Genomic DNA, 19,867 nt, shown 5'->3' on the forward strand with positions numbered 1-19,867 from the left:
GTCTCTTACTGACATAAGCTTTTTTCTGAACACATCTGTCCTTGATGCGTGGGTGCTCCTCCCATTGCATCTGTCGCACACCGTGTGCCGGGACCGTAATCGACATTATGGCGAACACTGGCCAACAACATACCGCCACGCCCTCTAGACATATGGTTCGTGTTTGAGTTTCCGTGCGGCAGAATTTTCTTTTTCTCGTATATTCGAATTACAATCCGATGTTACTATAATAATAAATTGTGGGGTTTTACGTGCCAGAACTACGGTCCGATTATGAGGCACGCCGTAGTTGGGGACTCCGGTATAATTTGGACCAACTGGGGTTTTTTTAACACAAATCTAAGTACATGGGTGTTTCCGCATTTCGCCCCCATCGACCGCAGTGGCCAGGATCCAAACCCGTGTGCTTGGGCTTAGCAGCCCAGCATCATAGCCATTAAGCAACCACGCCGGGTGATGTTATCATGTCTGTAGGTTGCGTGTAAGTCACATTCTATGAACTTTGTGACACAGTTTACGTTGCGAAATTGAATTAGATCAATAACGCGTTTGCGTAAGGCAGAGTACCTACAATGAGGATGTACCTCAAACGGCATCTCGAAAAGGGCTTCGTCTTTTAAGTTTCCGCGTAACAGAATTATGTTTTCTCGTATATTCGTATTACAATCCGAAGCTATCACCTCTGTAGCTTGTGCGTGAGTCGAGCTTTCCGCATTTGCTTACACAATTTACTTTTACACCTTAATTTAGTTCAGTAAGACGCTTGGGCTTGGCGGACGGCCTAGCAGAATGAGCACGTATGCTGCACCAACGCCTTACACGTGCGCGCGAGCGTGACGCACATCGCTTGTGGTGGAAGTGCGTGACTACTTTGAAAACGTGGCGTGTTTAGAACGCTTCGTTTTGTGTATATGTTATCGTCCTGGTGGAATTGCGCCGTGATTGTCACTCAGTGTTCGTGTCGTCTCTTGTTGAAATACATTTCTTTCTAAACACACGGTGCGTAGGTTGGGTGGCGGCGCTTGTCTAACGTCCGCGCTAGCTTCGCTGTACATCCACTTTCACGGGGTAGAGTGCAGCTCCCAGGCGCCCGTTCCTGGGTTCAGCGTCGGCGTCCCTCGGCGTAACCGCGCGAACGCGCTCGTGCCACTGCTCGCGCGTTCGTCGTCGTCGTCTTCCACAATTGGCTCCGTTGCCGCTCATCGTTCCAGCGTTCCCATATTGCCCCACCATTTGCGAAGGCGTTGACGTCACTGGCCCACTGCCGGTCGGTGCGGTGATTTCGGCCGCAAATGCTTTGCCTCAACACATCGCGAAATGCAAACGCGTGTCGGGCTGCGCTCAATTTCGCATTACTAACCCCCGTATTCAGAAATGGATTATAACTTGAAGCCCGCGCTTGACTAAACTTAAATGACGCCTGTCGTGAACGCGCCAAAGGGAACGCGCATGAGCGTCTTCGGCGCGTTCACACCACCATTTGTATCAAGTCAAGCATGGGCTTCAAGTTAAGATGCATTTCTGCATACCGAGGTAAGTACTGTAATCGTCGATTACTTTTTTCCCCTTTAATAAACATTCCCCCACCTTGCCGCACTTTCCGCAGAACTGAACTGACACGTGTTCGGTAGCATATTCATAACTACCAGAAAAAATACATTTCAAAGATAAAACATAATGGCAAAAAGAAAACGTTTCGTACTTTGATGGTGATACGGTGTTTTGTTACGCAAAGGCCACCTATGGCTAAACAGTTCGTATTTTAGACTAAACCACAAAAAATAGTGTACTTCGTTTATATAGGTCGTCGATTATCTCCCAGTTCAAGTCCGATGACAGTGAGCCTGACTAGGCACTTAAGTTCGCTGCGCCTGTATTTGCTTGTCAACTTCATACAAAAAGAAAATGATATTAAAGAAAACTAGCCAGGAATTTGTGAAATTAATCATTGCTGCAGAATTGTAATAAAAGTGCGCGTAGCTGGCGAAGATAAGCGAGGTACATCAATAAGCTATAATGATAGTGCTCATTCATGACGATACGCATACCATGCTATATTAATTGTACCAACTAGTTAATAGCCAAGTGCAACGGTGAGAAAATATAGGACGAACTTTCAGGAAACCTACCAAGTTAAGGAGTCTCCATATTAACTACGACAGAGCTTAATAGTGAAGACCAGATCACGCACAACTTCTGGTTTACACAAATACCAGAACTCCTCACTATGTACCCTGACATATTAAACTTAATAAATTCTAGAATATCTCCAACGCAATTCAAGAAGCGAGTTAAAGCCCTATTTCTATTAAAGCAGGTGTGAGATTTTAACCCCTGAACTAATTCTCGGTATTGTTCTTGTGTATTACATTGTAATCTTCTTTTTTTCATTGTGTGTTATGTGAATTTCTTTCATTATGTGTATGCACTGTGTATTAGGTTTGATGTTCAGTGATTTTCATTCCGTGAAAAGAACTGCACATTTCACTGTATTTCACTGTATTTGCATTGCTGTATTGTATCTGTGCCATTATATTACGTGTAATCATCCGTAAATAAGATTTGCTGCCTACGCTGTCAGGGTGGCATAGCCTAGTTAGGCTCTATCCGGGCCTGTTGCTGCGCCTCCTGAGCCAATTTGTAAGAAATTGTCTCAAAAAGAAAGAAAGAAAGAAAGAAAGAAAGAAAGAAAGAAAGAAAGAAAGAAAGAAAGAAAGAAAGAAAGAAAGAAGAAAGAAAGAAAGAAAGAAAGAAAGAAAGAAAGAAAGAAAGAAAGAAAGAAAGAAGGAAAGAAAGAAAGAAAGAAAGAAAGAAAGAAGGAAAGAAATACCAAACGACACGAAATACGACAGCTCCGTGGCATAAAAAGATACTCTGTTTCACAGTGTCACACCGAATGATGCATCTGGAATGCGTCAGGAAATATATTGTTACTTTTTCTTACTTTTGATATCGTTTCCTGCTTGTCTTTCACGTGCCGTCTACACTGCCATCATCATTATCATAAATCTACTGCAGAAGGAAGGCTCATCTACGAGCAATCTCCGGTTGCTACTGACCAGCGTCTGCAGACTTAATGACTATACCTGCAAGTTTTCTGATCCTATCGACTCGTATAAACTGGGCCGCCTCCATTGCACTTCCCTTCCAGTGTCACTGATTTACGTTATTCAAGTACACCGGCTCCTATTTACTGTCGGTCATTACATTGCCTCCCACACTTCATTTATTCCTGTTAATATTGACTAGAATGCCCATTAGTCGTGTTTGCCGTCGAATCCATAACGCCGTCTTCCCATCTACTAAAATGAGCCGGAAAATATTCATGTAAACATAATCGTATATAAGCACAACAGAAAGAGAAAGAGAGAGAGAGAATCGGGCTAGATTTTTTTTAAATTTTTTTATGGAAGAGACACGATGCCTACCAATCGGAAGGGGAGAGAAAAAGAAATGCGATTAGGAAGTAGAAAAAAAAATAAAGAGAATAGGGAAGTACACCACACCATAACACACAGAGCATGATCACTACAGACGAGAGTCGAGACCCGTGGTTTACATCAATTCCAGCACAGTATTGTGAGCCTCGTATCGAGTTGCACGGCCGCTCAATGGAACGCACTTGGTTTCCATTGAGCGGCCGTGCGAGTTGAATCACAACCAAACGAAAATGACTGCAGACTTGTGCGATCTCGCAGAATCGCCAACTCAAGACGCAGCCATACAAACTCCTAGCTGACCTCCGCCGTGAAACCGGTATACCGCGACGTGAGAAACAAAAAATACGGCTTACTGATGGAAAAAGTCCGCGCATACAACTTAGTCTCTATTCGAATAGGATGTACGCGAGGTAACCTTTATCTAGTAATCATTGATCGCTATATTCCAACGAAGCTTACGTTGCACTTACGTTCTATATCGACCACGCCACCGCACGCCGACTTTTGTGATGAACGGTGTCTTGGTAAGCCCGAACAGGCAGAAAAGACAAAGCCGAGTACGCCGACGCCAGCTTGAAGTTCTTTCACTGGCCCTTCGTGACGTCAAGTACATTGGCAGCACTCTAGAGTATGCTCTCGACTGCTTCGTAGTTCACCGACCTACAAAATTGCAGTGCATTCTGTAGGAACTTTTCCTGCACAAACCGAGCCCGAATTCGCGAACATGCTTTCGAAAATCCATGACATCGCCTTCACGTAGCGGCGCTGCAGCATGGGCGCCAAACAGAAAGAACGGAGAGTTCGGGCTTTCATTTTTTTCGACAACGAGCAAATTTTTTACCCGTCAAACAAATGAAAATTGCTTGAACTATCTGAGAGCAACAACTCTCAGACCTTTGTTTGCCTTTTCTTTTAATTTATTGTTTGTTTGTTTATTTATTTGTTTGTTTGTTTGTTTGTTTGTTTGTTTCTTTGTTTGTTTCTTTGTTTTTTTGTTTCTTTGTTTCTTTGTTTGTTTGTTTGTTTGTTTGTTTGTTTGTTCCTTCCAAGGTTCCATATGGATAAACAAGCGACAATGAGCAGCCACCTGAATCATCCATGATGCCAAGCTCTCCTACGCACACATATAAGAACAATGAAGAAAATTCTAACTTCACCTAAACCAAACTCGAACCTCGATATAACACCGAGCCAGATTAAACTAATTTAACGTTTCTGTATAGTGCTCCGTTGAAACGTTACGCCTATCGTATTTCTCTTTTTTTTCATTCATTTATGTATTCTGTGCCTTTAGTGAGAATCTTTCCGACGACCATCGAAAGGTCTCTCTCTCTCTCTCTCTCTCTCTCTCTCTCTCTTCCCTAATAAGGCCGTTATCGCCGGCGCATTCAAACACCGACGCGCCGCCCTGAGCCGCGAGGGCGAGCTGCAGAATTCCGGCGTGGCGAATAAATGCGAGCGCAGAGCACCTGTGCCGAGCACTCAGCTTTGTCCCTGGAGGCGCCAAACGAGCGAGGAAATTCTGTTTCGGATGTACGATGCTGCGGCGGAGCTGAACATAAAATCGTCTCAGAAAGAAATCAGAACCAGTCGGTGGGGGAGCAGGGGTGGGAGGGAAGCTATTGCTAAAAGAATGTATTCTCACTGGAATAGAATCGCTACGACCATATAATACGCTTATTAAATGCTCTAGGAGGAGTGGTGGAGGCAGTTAGTGCTGGTTAATAGGCTATCTCGTTTTTTTTAGTTTTCTTTTAATAGTTGCGAGCCTCACAGTTACTGACAGCCGTGTCGGTTGCTAAACAGCCGAGCACGTTTACATCCAGGCAAACGTATAATCGTCCCGGTGCCGATTACGGCGCGATCATTAAAGCCTTCCCGCAATTAAGGCTCTTCCGTCGGTCGACGAGCAGGCGACACCGCCCGTCGCCTGATGTCGTCGCTCTGCTTTTACGACGTTTCCCCGGCAGCTCTTGCAAAAGGTAGTCGCTTGAGAAACGCCCCTTTTGTCCCGGTGCCTATACGCGTTGACAGTGAAAGCGCCCCAACGCAAGGTTGTAGCACAGAATCAACCTCGACGAGCGCAGGTGGTTGCACAGATGCTATATTTCAAATAAGGCACTGCGTCGCCTTTCATTATGTAAAGCCAAAAGGGTGCGTCAAGTTTGGACGAATTTCTCGTGGCAGCCCGTTCTCTCTGTGTGCCAGTCCACAGTGAGCAGGCCGAACAGCTTACGCCACAGTTAGGCAGTTCCACGGCATCGCGGTGAAATTCTAGCGATCGCTGAACGACTGGACGTAGATTATTCGGCTTCAGCCATTGGCGTCCCGAAATTCACACCCAAGTTTGTTTACCATGCAGGCATTCTCAAAACTTCTTTTACGTAAGAACTTATCCTCAATGGCCAACATTATGGTGTTCGGGGTGTTATCCTGGATACTATCAAATTCGACATCTTGTCAGTTCTCATTGGCTCATCGGGCTGTTACGGCTTCTCCGATTGGTTCACAAAAGCCAACATGGCGTAATATGAGTGTGTCCAGAAAAGCAACCCACCGGTCATGATGGCGCTAATCCCAGTGATGGCCAATCCCGGGTGGTACTTGCCTAACTGTTTATTAAATTGTGGGCTTTAACATCCCAAAACATGCACGATAGGTTTTGAGGGAGTACTTAGCGGAGGGCTCCCGGTTATTTTCGACCACTTAGGTTTCCTTAGCGGGCAGCCAAAGCACGGAAAAAGAAGGTATTTGCGTTCGGCCCCCATCGAAACGCGGATGCCCTGGCTGATAACCTAAGAACTTATCTTCGTAAATATGCGCCCTGGTTTTCCACGTAGTTTACGCCGCTAATCTGCAGGTATTGCGAAGTCTGAATCTGATACGGCCGTTTGCGCCTACCCTCTTACCATGCCCCCCCCCCCCCCCCCCCCCCCCCCCCCAGCTACGTCCTGGTCCCCTGCCGCCTTCTTTACAGTACATTTGTGGTCGCATTAGTAGCACAGAACCTGAAAGCTGGGAGCTGAGGCGTCGCGCTGTTAGGGACTCACATCCGCCACCCTCCTTCGGGTGAAATAGCCCCAGGGACGCTTATTGCTTTCATGCTCACGTCGCTGCGTGCTTTGCAATTCAAGCACAGTGCGAACGTCCTGACGTCATGGCTGTAAACTTCCGGGTGCTTTCCCTTTTCTTATCTAGGAAGTGACGCTGCAGGCATCTTGCGCCTCTTCATGCAATATTCAAATTTACCGGACGAGTCTTCCGCGCCTGCCTTTGAATGCTTTTCCTGCCGAAAGAAACCGGGAAGTTGGTTATAGGCGAGGAATGGCTGCTGTGCGCGCTAATGTATTTAAATTTATGGAATCTTCGCAGACGACGTAGTGCTTGCCGCATCAGGGTGACCGACCTTTATATGGTACGGCCCTTCTAACGTTTTTAACACATACACACAAACATACCATGGGGGCACCTGTACCTTTTCAAACACGTTTGTTTGAACAATACAATACCAAGTGGTAGTGCTATATACACTGCAAAGGTGAAGCGGGGCCTTTTCGATGTTTGCCATGCGAAAGCAAAGCCTTAAGTTCTCATAGCTTGATATTTTTTTGTTTTTGTTTTTGCCTGGAGAAGAAAGATGTTTGAATTGTTGTTCAAAATACTTTTAGGTGAAGGTAGAAAACGCAAAATTAGACTCGCAGAATTTCCTTCCTCTGGGTTAAATTTGTGGACTTGTTACGAAAAGTGAAAACGGGCGTTGGACCCGAAGGAGTTTTTCTCTATGTGCCCGCACGTTTTCGCACTGTGCAAGCGTTTACTTGCCAGGCGTACCGTCCCGCATGACATGTAAAAAACGCATAACAAAACAGTAAGAACGACAGAACGTACAGAAAGCTGAGCTAGCTGGTAAGGATTCATTATGCAAAGAAGAGGTGAGGCATGCAGACAGGACACAAGAGTAGAGAAGTTGACAACACGAGCGCCGACTACTTCCAATTTCGTCCACCTCTTCTTTGCATAACAAAACACTAAGTACTGTAAACTAATCAGTCTTGCAGAGGGGGTGAATGTGATTTCTTCAGCGGAATGGAAACAGCCCAGCGAGTGGCTAGGAATGTTCCCATGACCTCGTTGGAAGCTCTGTTTGCAGAGCATCATTTTTTCATTCGAAGATGACAGCACACCGACATTGCTTATATTTATAGGAGCACTACACATGATGCCAGTGTCAGGTGTACATATCGCTTAACCATCCCATTCGTATTTAACCACTCACATTTGCCATGTCGTTGGACTATGATTTGGGCAAGTGTGTTCATAGTCAACTGGTGAGAACGAAGTGCATAATTGACAAGGACAAGAACACGCAATAGACGGTACGAGCTCTTGCTTACAACTAAAATGCTACTGCATCAACAATGTCTTTACAAGCGCAAAGTGAGCAATATCACAATACCACTCACAATCTACCTCGCTGGAACCTTCGAAAACCATACCCACCCTAAGAGACAACAATTCCAAGCAGACTCTAACAATAACGGTATACTGTGTGTTCATTGTCCCTGTCACTTTCGGGAAGAGGCTTTACTGATACGTCCCGAAATCGCGAAAACAGGCTCGACGAACAGCGCGCGAAAGTTCATAGGTACGCAAGATGTGGAGTTTTGGTTACGTTAGTAAGCACGCTTGCATGCACTTAGCAGTTAGGCCGACTCACAACGTTCGCTCAGCTTCTTGCGACGCCCTGAAAGGCAGCGAGAGTGCAACATCCCAAGTTTCGCACCTTTTCCACTTCACGTCGAGCCCGCTGCATCATTTACTGGCCCTGTGCTTGCTTTCGACGGGCTCACCGTGATCACAAACGCAAAGAATGCAAACTATTTCGGCAGCGCTGTAGGCGTCTTTCCAACAATGGAGCGCAGAAAAAAAAGTTTTGTGAAAGTGGTATCCTAAATAAGAACGCAAGCTAGTCCAGAGCGACTAGAATGCACCTCCGCCTTCCTTGAATCACTTCAATTTGTAGGAACGCGTCAAGCAGGATTTGAAAATGTGCATTTGTCACTAAATCATGCTTGGAAACCGGCTGCGAAGCGATTGCACGTAGGACTCCCATGTAATTACGTGTACCAGGGACTGAATCCACAAATATTTCCATTCGTAAGTGCTCTTTTGTCTCCCCAGCCACCATCGCCAATAATACGTCTAACATCAGGATTTCCTGTAATTTTCTCTTGCGAAAAATTCTAGCGTAACAACCTTCTGTGACTACGGGCGCACATTTTTTTTTCTTTTCTGCTAGCTTCCGTGATCAATCAAACTAATTTTCCCATGTTGTTTATTTGTATGTCTTTTTATAGTGCCAAAATAATGAAGCAACTGCCCGGGTGAACCTTCTACATATATCGATGCAATGCCAACATTCTGCGCGCTACTTTTACTAAGCAGCGTATCCCAGCCGGTAAAAAAAAAAGAAAAAAAATAGAGTATGCCGGGAGAGAGTGGGGAGAGGGGAGGTGATGGGTACGCGAACATTGTACGGGCTTGGTCTCGCGGCTTCTCGTAAAAATCGCGCCTTCGATCGAGGCCCCGCCTCAGCACTCGGCGACATCAGCAACGAATAGAAAAGAAAAAAGACTGCTCTCTCTCCGAAGTCATCGCAGGGTAGAGTTAACGCCTTATTAAATTTCTACCTAAGCCAACGTCGCTTCTCCTATAGCCAACACCCACCTACCTCCTGATCTAATTTCGCTACACGCGTTCGCTTCCCCCCAATGCCTGCACTGCGAGCAGCGTAACGCGCGACACGAAGTGAGAACATGATTGGACACCGCCATCTATAGGCCGAACACGCTTCACCACACCCTACCATTCTCGTTAGCTGCGCTTCTCTTTCTCTCTGTCCAATTCCCCCCACCCCCTGCCCCACGTCTAATAAAGGTAAGCCAACATGCACAACGGTATGGAGACGTGCCGGACGTTGGCAACGAAGAGCCCGGAGCAGAAACAGCTGAGTACGCCGGAGCGCCCGTAGTGGAGGCAACGTCAGACGCGATAGTTTCGTATGTGCAGCTGATTATGTGACTCTAGTAACGGCGGGTGGCCGAAGCGCTTCGTGATTTTTAATCTCGGAGGCGTATCGGTAAACACGGCAATTGAGTGTGCTCCTCACCCTCCGCAGTACACAGGCACTATCGAGATTTAGGCACGCTGTCAGGCTGCGAAAAGTAAAAGAAGAAAGCGGAGGGCGCGCTTTTATCTGGTATGCTGTTCCGGCCGCGGTAGTCGGTGGCCGTGTGGGCAAGAACACGCGCCGCTCGTAAAATTCCGGCCGGCTGAGTCATTTTCTGTTAGATTACTCGTACTTTTCCAGAGCGGAGTGGTGCTTTGCCTTTTTTTCTCTGCATGGGTGCATTGCAATGAACGAAAAAGAAAGGGTAAACCAGACGAAAAAAAGGCCGTAATTTATATATAGTTATTTAACATTTATCTTATGATATAGTTTGAGTTAGTCGAACTGCTCAATTACGCACAATTTCTTCTTGACATTATTTCTTTCTCAAGAACTCTCCTTAGAGTATGTCTTTCTCTTACATTTCGGCCTCGCCACCCGATTCTTGACCTATACACATACCATTCTTACTATACCACATACCATATGGGGATTACCCCCCCACCCCCACCACCACCCCCACCTTCATCATCATCGTCGTCGTCGTCGTCATCATCATCGTTGTTGTTGCTATTGTCACCATTATCATTAACGTCATTGTCATGGTCTGGTTTCTGTGCAGATGTCAGGTTCGTTTTTTGTTGATATCGAAAAAGGTCCAGGTATGGTAATAATATTGAGGACTATGACTCCGGTTTCCTATGTAGCTTTGTGTTATTTTCGGGTGGGCGACAATACTTTTTTTTTGCCTTTCATGAATGATCTTCCTCCACCTTGCGTGCTTCCGCAGGGCTGAGACGGGCTATTGTAAACGTACGGCCACATTAGCGGTTAACTGATCGTGGAAAGCCGCTCGCGGCAGAATGTGCCAGGGCCGGTATTTTGTAGCGGTGCCTTTTCCGATTCTACGCTTTTTCACGCTTTTCGCGCTTGGCCAGTAGTCAGAGCGACGGTCTGCCCACATTATCAACGGGATCGGACGGCCGTGTGTGGTGGATGATAAGAATAGCATAGAATAAGGCATAAGGCATCGCTACAAAATAGCGGCCCAGGGCTCCCTTTGCAATATACAGTAGCAGGCGTCTCCGCCACAACGGAACTCACGTGACAGCCTCGCCCTCCTCTTGAATCATTGTTAGGCTGGCTGTTGCTGCATTACTGAAGCCGAGACCACTGATAATTCCTAGCGGAGCCAAAAGAGGGCGGAGCTCCCTCACGGGGCTTGCCCACGTGAATTAATCAGGCGCTTCTCATTGGTTTACCCAGCTGACGCCTCGCAGTACGCCGCAAGTGTACCGCCGGGAACCACCTCTTCGCGGCACGAGAATGCTGCCGCGCATCGCGCCGCTTGCGTTCTTACCCTCGTGTGGCCGTGACTTAGCGATTTTATTCTAATGCTGTTCCATGTCGTGATTCGTCAGCAACTCGTGATTCGTCACCAACTGGACCGGCCGTCTATGAACGGCGGACAATATTAAAAGAATAGAACGAAGTGAAAGGAATCGCTACATTATACCAACCCTGATTTGCCGTCGAGTTCCTGGTGTTCAATAGCATTTCACGGGAAAATTTCATCCTGTTTTCTGAGTGTACGTTCTGATTTGAATATGTCGTTTCAATAGGGCATCCTTAGATGTCCTGCAAACCCGAGCCCCAAACGAACCATTGCGCAGGTAAACCAGCACCGCTACGCAAGTGCTTCCTATCCAAACTCCTCGGCGCTAACGTAAACGACATTCTTCGTCATTTCCCTCTCCACGCCTCGGCTGTGAGAGAGGCCACCACACGTAGGTCTACTCGGCGAGACACCGACGCAAAGCCCTGAGAAAAGGCATAGAAATTAGGGCCACATGCTATACAGTTGAGTGACTGCATTGCGATAGTCATTATCAGGTTCGGCCCTTGCATGCCTTTGATTTCACAGCCTCCGGGATCGACTCGCGTTACAAATCACATTAAAAACCCTTGAGACATCGAATATCGCCCGCTGACGTCAGGATCGGCCCACCTTTGATTACACCTTTGATTACACCATTACTGCATGTTTGTGTTCTCTTTATTGTGCACAGTGCCCGTTTTGTATGGGGTACAGACCCCGTCAAGCCGAATTCATTTGGCTTTTTGTCTGTACTCCTGTCATCTGTACATGTATGGATGCAAATAAACTTGAAAAAAATACGCATCTCTGATAACCAGTTTTTATTACATAGCCTCCTGGACCAGCCCAGTTTCGATTACGTCATCTCTGGGATCGGCCGAGCACTGTTACACTGCCTCCGCGATCGGCCCAATTTACTCGGCGATACAGCCAGATGAAGGCACGCCAAACCCCGATGAGCTAGACAACGCACCTCGTACACAGACGCAAAGGAAGAACGAGACTCATGCACATCGCTGATGTGTGCGTGTGTGTGCGTGCGCCTGGTCCATCTAACATAGTTGCGCTACGCCGAAAAATCCTTCACAGTCACGTTCCGACGACCCCAAATCTCAACACTGATCGAGTTAGGCAGGGAAGGGAAGCTTCGCTTCGAAACAAAACACTGCGATAAAATCGTCACGTTATCGCCGACCCTGATCACCTTCGCATTGTTTCAGACCGATATACACCTCCGTTTCGGGGGAGGCGATAATAACACCGAGCGCACTCGGGACACTCGAAATGGCTCGCGCTGATCCAAAGCAAGGCGGCGGCCACTGCAATAACTCGCCGACGACCGCCATGCCACGGGGCATGCATGCCGTGCCAGCCGCGCGTGAAAGGGGGGGAGGGCCTCGCTTGGGAGGCGCGAGCACCCGAAGGCGCAGGTATCAACGCGTTTCGCGGGACGCCCCGCGGCTGGGCCGTTTCTGCGCTTTTTACGGCCTGCCGGGCCGCTTCGTCGGCGGCCCGCATCGTATATGGGCGCATTCGGCTTTGGAAACGCGTGTGCGCGCCGAACGGAGGAGGCTTCGGGCCGGCCGCTCCGACGGCTATGCGGCCGCGATTCGCGCTGCTCGTAAAAACGGGTCTCCCGGATGGAGCGCTGGCTGAGCTGCCCCGCGCGACCGCGGCTACGAGCCTCGGCACCAGCCTGTCATCGAAAGCGCGCGGCGTTTGTTTCTGTAATTTATTTTTTTGCTCGTTATTTTGCTTTCCCCGTGGTTAAGTGCTCCGACGTAACGTTTCTGCGTGCGACCGTCACGCTTTGCATCGCGACTCCGCGCTGTGTTCAGCTTTTTTTTTTTTTTTTTACCTTTCCGGCTCTGAACGCGTCTGCTCACGGTTTATTTGGACCTACCTTTACTCTTATTACTTACTTCTTTGTTTTTAGCGCTGCAGCTAGAAAGTTAATCAGTCTAACTCGTACGCTAAACTATCCTCTCGTCGGGCATGCTGCTGTCGCACTTAAAGGTGCGAAATTTCTCGTCACAGCAATATCGCACTAAATTCTGCGCCATGCTGGTATACTAAATTAATAACTGCAGTCGAACGCCTTTATAACGAAGTGCTTCAGACCTCCGAAAGTATTCGTTATGCAGGTCGCATGGTTGTAAAGGTCGCGCACCGCACCGCTCCCAGTAGAACCGGGACAGACTTAGTCCTTCGTTATACAAGTCATTTCCTTGTATAAATATATATAGTCCGTGTGTTTGGGTCTATTGAATGGTGACTAGACTGAGCTTATTGTAAGCGTTTACAAATAAAAACTGAGGAGGAGAGAAAGAAAGCAAGAACTAGAAGGACATGGATATCTTTAGGACGAACCTGTGGCTTGACTACGCTACACAAGGGAAAGAGAACAAATTGCAAACGAAATCACGGCCGCACATAGAGTTACGAACTTTAAGCATCCGGTGCACTCTACAGCCATCGCCATGCGCACCATCCATACACGCAATACGCGTATATTGTTCATGACGATAAACTATGCAGTACGTGTTTCTGTCTCTAATGACGCAGCTTGATATTTATCGCACGCTAGCCTCTGTTAACTAACATATTCTCAGGCTAAATGCCTTAGATGGCAGTCTCGTGGTGCGAATCGGTGTGCAACGCGAATTGTGCTGAATGAAATCGGTGCATAAAGCTCACGAAAGAGAACATGCTATAGCATGAAATAGGCATATAAATAACATCCAACTGTTTGAATGCATTCTAGAGCGTCACACAACGGTTTACGCACATCAGCAACAGCATAAGGCATTGCTGTGCATCATAATTAGGCAACGAAAATCAGCGCGGTCAACCGGGTATTGCACTGACTCCTGATTGACCCACGTATCTTGCAGTGGCGTCCTAGACAGATGCTGTTGCAGGCGGAAGCTTCGCGACACCGGGTGTAGGGGGCGTTGGGTGCCTTCACCTCGAAGCTGCTTTCGCGCGCGTAGAGGACGTGAAAGAGGTCGCGGATGAGAATAAAAGCAGGGCGTTGAACTGCTTCCCCATGCCAACTCCTCGTGTAGTGTATGGCGTCTTTGCGTGTTGTTCTTTACATGACAATGTACGTATAGTTTTGTATATGCCTGCATAACCTCCTAAATAGCTGCATAGCGTTGTATGTCATTGCACGGTGCTGTATATAGTCGCAGAGCTACCACTGGCGTCAAGAAGTAACGTGAGGACAGGGGCAGTTTCTTTTTCTTTCCTCTGCCTCGCAACCTTAACTCACTCTAACACCCGTCACGCAGGACTTCTCAGAGTGAACGATGTTCAATAGGAAAGAATGCTGTAGAACTTAACTTGGGCCTCATCAAAAGCGTGACATTGGCGTGGAACCGAAAGAGGGAGTTTTCGTTCTGATATTTTTAAACGTTTTTTCTTCTAAACATATTCAGAGACTTATATCTAGTAGTTTGGGCTATGTTGCTGATTGTCTTGCGTGTTCGTCCCAGGGGCCGAATTCGCAAAACTTCGTTCGTTAGTGTTATTTTGCAATTAGGTGGTCGCCTTCGCTGATAAGATGTCCACTTTCAGATTCGGCTGGAATTTTTTCTCACGAAGAATTCTACCATACGCGCATTTATTAATGCGGATCATGTTGCCGATTCAGACTTTTATCCAGCCCATGTAAAGGCTAAATGTCGCACGGTAATGCATGTGAACGCTGATAAGATAGCGTTCTTGCTCAAGATCATCAATATTCATTGCTGCAAGCAACGTGCATGTATACACTGTAACAGTGTAACCTCCAAGATTCTGATGCGTAATTTATACTTGATAGTGCGTTAGAGCGGCTATCTGAATGCAAACACTTCGATTCTATGTTGTTGGCTTGTTATCCAAACAAAGAGGCGCCTGTAAAGCGGGCATTTTTGCAATAATGATCGCACTGCAAAAAAAGCATCCGCTACGTTGAAAGAATGTAAGGAGCATAAAATGTTGGCCGCGGCAATCAATGCAGATCTCTTTCTAATGACGCCGGCCAATCACGCGAGTGTCGCAATGAATTGACCCACATAAGTTACCGTTGATCCATCAGGAACATTGATCAGCTGTTGCTCAAGTGGGGAGTGCGTACCTCGTACTATCAAGGTTCTTGGAACAAACAAAAAAGGGGTAGTTTTGTAAGAAAGCGACTGCTAAGGAAGCAACCGCTCATGCATTCAAGAAATCACCGGGGCTCAAGCTGCTAGCGTGTGCAAGCAAACAAAGCGTTGCGTATCTGACGGCAGTCTGTCACGCATATTCTGCAACAAAAGGACCCACAACAAATGTATCTGCTCGATCGTACAAATCGATGAGCTGTTACGTATGACGAGAGCCTTCAAAGTCTTAATGATCTCAATGCTGTACGCATTTTAAATGCCCGTACGAACTCATTAAAGTGTGGGTTCCTGTCCTTGACCCTTTCCATAAGTTGTCCTTTCGTGACCTCTGCAGCATTGACGCAAATGACTGTACTGGGGGTCAACTTTCAGTGGCTGAGCACACAATGCTGTAGAACCGAACCACAGGTGTAACAATTCTGCTGAATATAGTTCTTAAAAGAAAAAAATTTACTCGCCATCCTGGCCCTGCGAAAGTGGATGTTCAGTGAAGCTGTTGAAAACCATCACTACAACTGGTGAGGGGGGATACTCAATGCTTTATTGCGTTGTAGTACTAATTTTAGTGGCAGTAATGAGAGTAATTGTGATTTTAATGGCCTGCTGCTGCCCACAGCGGTGCTGCAACAACATCGAAATTAGTTGCTAGGCTGGTTCTTCTATATACGAAAGGCTAGTGACGTCACTCCCCACGTCGCAAGCTGCCGTCGGCGAGGAAGCTTGCGCAGTAGTAATCTTTACTGGGAAACGTATGCGGGGAGCGCTACGCGCTTCGAACTGTTATCAGGAACGCCTTGTTATCAATTATGTGGTACGGATGTCTGTTTTGCGCTCGTTCTTTATTGAAGCCTATGCTGTTCTGTATGTTGCATGCGCGATTCCTAAGTACGTATGCGCTGTTCGCTTCATTTTGCTGAATGATTGAAGTCTCTGCCTTACGGGGGTACGAGCCGCTCCTCCTGGCCCTGCACAGTCACCGCGACTGGTCCACATTTTTGCTGACATGTTGCGGTCCACATTTTTTCGTCTCCGCCTCGGACACAAAAAAATGCTGACCAACTAGAGGCTGACAGCTTCGCTGTAACGAAACTACAAGTTGCAACCTTTTATGATTTGTTTTAGTGTTTCAGAAACACTATACGCTAGTGTATGCGCTTCTTTCTGACGGGAACCGGCAAAAATGTTGAAACAACCTGCACACACAAAAAACGAATGTCTTTGCGAATACATGACCGCACCCATACACATCTCACTTTTAACCACGAATTCGTTGTCGTCCTTGGGTCTTGCATTAAGTTTACAATAAATAACTGACGCCACGGGTCTTCAGTCTCCCTTATCTAGCGTCGACTCCATCTTGTCTCACTATTCCTGCAGCGTACAGTCGGTGTCAAACGTTTATACATGGCGACGGGGACCGATAAAAGTTTCATATTTCAATACTGAGCCCGGAAACCAACATTTAAATTTTCAGATGCACTATCACAATGCAGCGTCCAAAATACTGCGGCTTATTTTCATACCTCAAAGCGCATTAGAACTGCCAGTTCAATAGAAGCTATACGGTTGAACGCAGTCGAGTTCTCCAAGCACGAGAGGTTTCTGTAAAGCAAGCATTTTTGCAATAACGGTCGTATTGCAGAGAAGCCATCGCTAGCCGTGAGGACTGCGGGAGTTGAGAAACGGAATTGTGCAGGAACCATCGACGATGACTGCCACTACAAACGAATGGCGGAGCGCTTCTATAACTATTCTCTATAAGAAATAGACGATGTGCCTGGATGCATATATTTGTTGTAGTGAGAATATTTAAGTAGCGTTCGTTCATTCGTAGCGCAATTTCGCCTAGAACGGGACCGGCATTCACAAAACGCTCTCCCGAGAGAACTGTTCGTTAAAGAATATTTCAACCCATCCTGAATCTGGGCACGTCATAAGCGAAGATCGCCGGAAGATTGGCAAGGAGGAGGAGGAAACAAAGGGGAGGAAAAATAGGGAGGTAAGCACCGGCTGGCTACCCTGTGCTGGGGAAAGGGGTTAAGGGAATAAATGGAGAATGGATAAGAATCGTAAAAAGTGTGGAAACCAGAAAGATCACACAGTAACGCGATACTACGCGTTACAACATTCAAAGGCGATCGCACAATTCGCATGTCCTTAAAGACTTCAGCAAAGTCCTTAAGGCCTTGAGCGCCGAAACCCGTCTGGACCAGTGTCCTAGAGCTTTTTCCTCTGTAAGAACACTTAGAAACGAAAAGCCTTATGAAATTCGGCCACAGAGTCGTTGACAGCGGTATAGTGTAGCGGTAGTGTAGGGGGCTATAGGTATGAGCCGATGCGCAAAATGTGTGTTGCCTCCAACAGCGTGAGCGCCGGTGGAGGGGGGGGGGAGCGACTACCACCCCCTCTCCTGCCACGAGAGCCCTCTCCCACAGCCGCCAACGGAGGAGAGGGCTCCGGGAAAACAATATCGGCTGTCCTTTCTGAGGGCTGCACCACAGAATCTGAACCTTCACACGCCACAAAGCTCTCGCGCAACAGCACATACATCTAAAGAAATACTTTAATAGTTGGTGTTCAGCGGCAACTTAGTTGCACGAGACCACACACCTATCACTGAACACGAATACGGGTGAAATAACCAAATAAAGCTATTCTCTTTAGAACGCTTAATATTTCTACAAACTGAGCAGGCATTCCGATATTCGGATTTTTATTGAGTACTAACATATGCGAAAAGGATGTCTTTGCACGGTTTTGCTGGCAGCAGTTAGCAAACTGCTCATTAATTCAACATTTTTCTCAAGTGCACGGTCCGTAAACACTTCAGCGGCGGCTGTGACTAGCCGGGTCACTTACCCGCTGCCAGTGTTTCTGTCCTGATGTAGTCGATTTCAGTGTGTTGTAACTTTCAGTCAGAATGTCAGAACGAAATGTTTTTCGTTCTGGTTTTAGTTTCTTTCCACTGAAGGAAGTGTTGTTCCGGTTTTGCTCCAGACAAACCAAAAAAAAAAAGAAAGATCCGTAACTGTTCATAACGGCTTTGGTTCGCATGCAAAAATTTTCGAAGCAAAGCAACAATAAAAACATACTATTCCGTTTTCTCAATAAGGGAATTATGAATTCTGAGATCATTCTCAGCACCTAGGCACTGAGGATGATCTCAGAAGCAGGAAGTCATCGACTGTACGCGCCGAAATGCGGGGCCGCTGTTCCGATAAAGTGAACTTAAACGAACATAAACGAACTCTAAAATTTCAGTAACAAAGCTTCATACACCTCGGAAAACGAAACGATCAGCTCTTCAGCGCGCAAGCCTTGGGTTTCGCTACGATGCCGATCTGCTAGTGAGTGTACCTAGCGGCACACTTAGATTAGTGGAGTGCTCGACGGGCTATCGCTAGCACTATCCATGCTTGAAATACGTGCTTATGCAGACCCCTTAGATACGCGTTGATTCTGACGTTGCCCTAACGTCGGTCGTTTCGGATTGCCGACTTCCCCCTTGAAGCGAAAACCGATCAAAAATATTTGGGTTTCACTCCGAAACAAAAAGAATAAATACTGTTTTGGTTACGTTTTTGTTCCGGTCAAAAGTATTGTTTCTTTTTTTTTAGCCCGTGTTCATTTTGTTCCATTCCTATACACTGCTTTTGGTACCCGCCGTGGTTGCTCAGTGGCTATGGTGTTGGGCTGCTGAGCACGAGGTCGCGGGATCGAATCCCGGCCACGCCGGCCGCATTTCGATGGGGACGAAATGCGAAAACACCCGTGTGCTTAGATTTAGGTGCACGTTAAAGAACCCCAGGTGGTCAAAATTTCCGGAGTCCTCCACTACGGCGTGCCTCATAATCAGAAAGTGGTTTTGGCACGTAAAACCCCAAATATTAATACACTGCTTTTGGTATATTTTTATTGCTTATCTTCGAATAGAGCTGTGGAACTATTGATCATTACAGAAAAGTGGAGGGATAGTCGCATCGGTAAAAAAAAAAACTTCTGCGCGGGAACTTGACAACACTAGCAGTGGGTGTTAAAAAACTGGTGCGCCGCTTCGGGCAGCGGCTGCCCGTCTGAAAGCCTAGACGTCGTCCGTTATCGAAGAGACGGCGTCGTGGTGGCTCGCTGCCACAAACACGTGCACGAGACGATGATAAAGCGACGTACGACACCGGATGCGTGGCTCGGCCCGCGCCGGCGTTCGTACGTCGCACTTCGGGGCTCGGTTCGACCGCAGCGAGGCTCCCGCCGATTGTGAGAAATATCTTTCGGAGAACGGCGCGTGTCATCTTCCAGAACGTCTGCGAGCACGCGCATGCCTGGGTGCGGCGTTCGCGTTTTCCGCCGCTGTCACCGTTTAACCGGGACGTTTTTCTTTTTTTTTATTAACGGTGTGTTTGAATAAACGCGAGCGTCCTTTCTCGCAGCGTTTTCCGTGCTTCAGAGACATTTGTGAGCCGACATTATATGATACTGTTTTATGTAGAAATTTAGTTATTTATTTATTTTTGTTACGCAGAACAAGCTGTGGAAAAGAAACGATGCCGAGCGACTAGCCACGCTGCACATTTCTTGTGTATCGTGAGCTTTCTTTCGGGCTTGGAAAGAAAGAGAGAGAGAGAGAGAGAGAAAGAAAGGCAAAGGAAAGACAGGAAGGTTAACCAGAGATTATCTCCGGTTGGCTACCCTGTACTGAGGGAGGGGCAGGTGGATGCAATAGGTGAGAAAG

General features: G+C 47.0%; 1 long non-coding RNA gene across 1 annotated transcript in view; it reads left to right on the top strand.

Annotated features, from left to right (window-relative positions):
- The first annotated feature begins 1,478 nt into the window (after window positions 1–1,478).
- Window positions 1,479–19,867, top strand: part of LOC135902904 (uncharacterized) — a 65,753-nt gene continuing 47,364 nt past the window's right edge. The window contains exon 1 of the long non-coding RNA XR_010564641.2: window positions 1,479–1,533. This is a non-coding gene — a long non-coding RNA (uncharacterized lncRNA). The remainder of the gene's footprint in view (window positions 1,534–19,867) is intronic.

This window comes from Dermacentor albipictus, chromosome 3 (genome assembly GCF_038994185.2).
Source record: "Dermacentor albipictus isolate Rhodes 1998 colony chromosome 3, USDA_Dalb.pri_finalv2, whole genome shotgun sequence".
Classification (NCBI taxonomy): Eukaryota; Metazoa; Arthropoda; class Arachnida; order Ixodida; family Ixodidae; genus Dermacentor; species Dermacentor albipictus.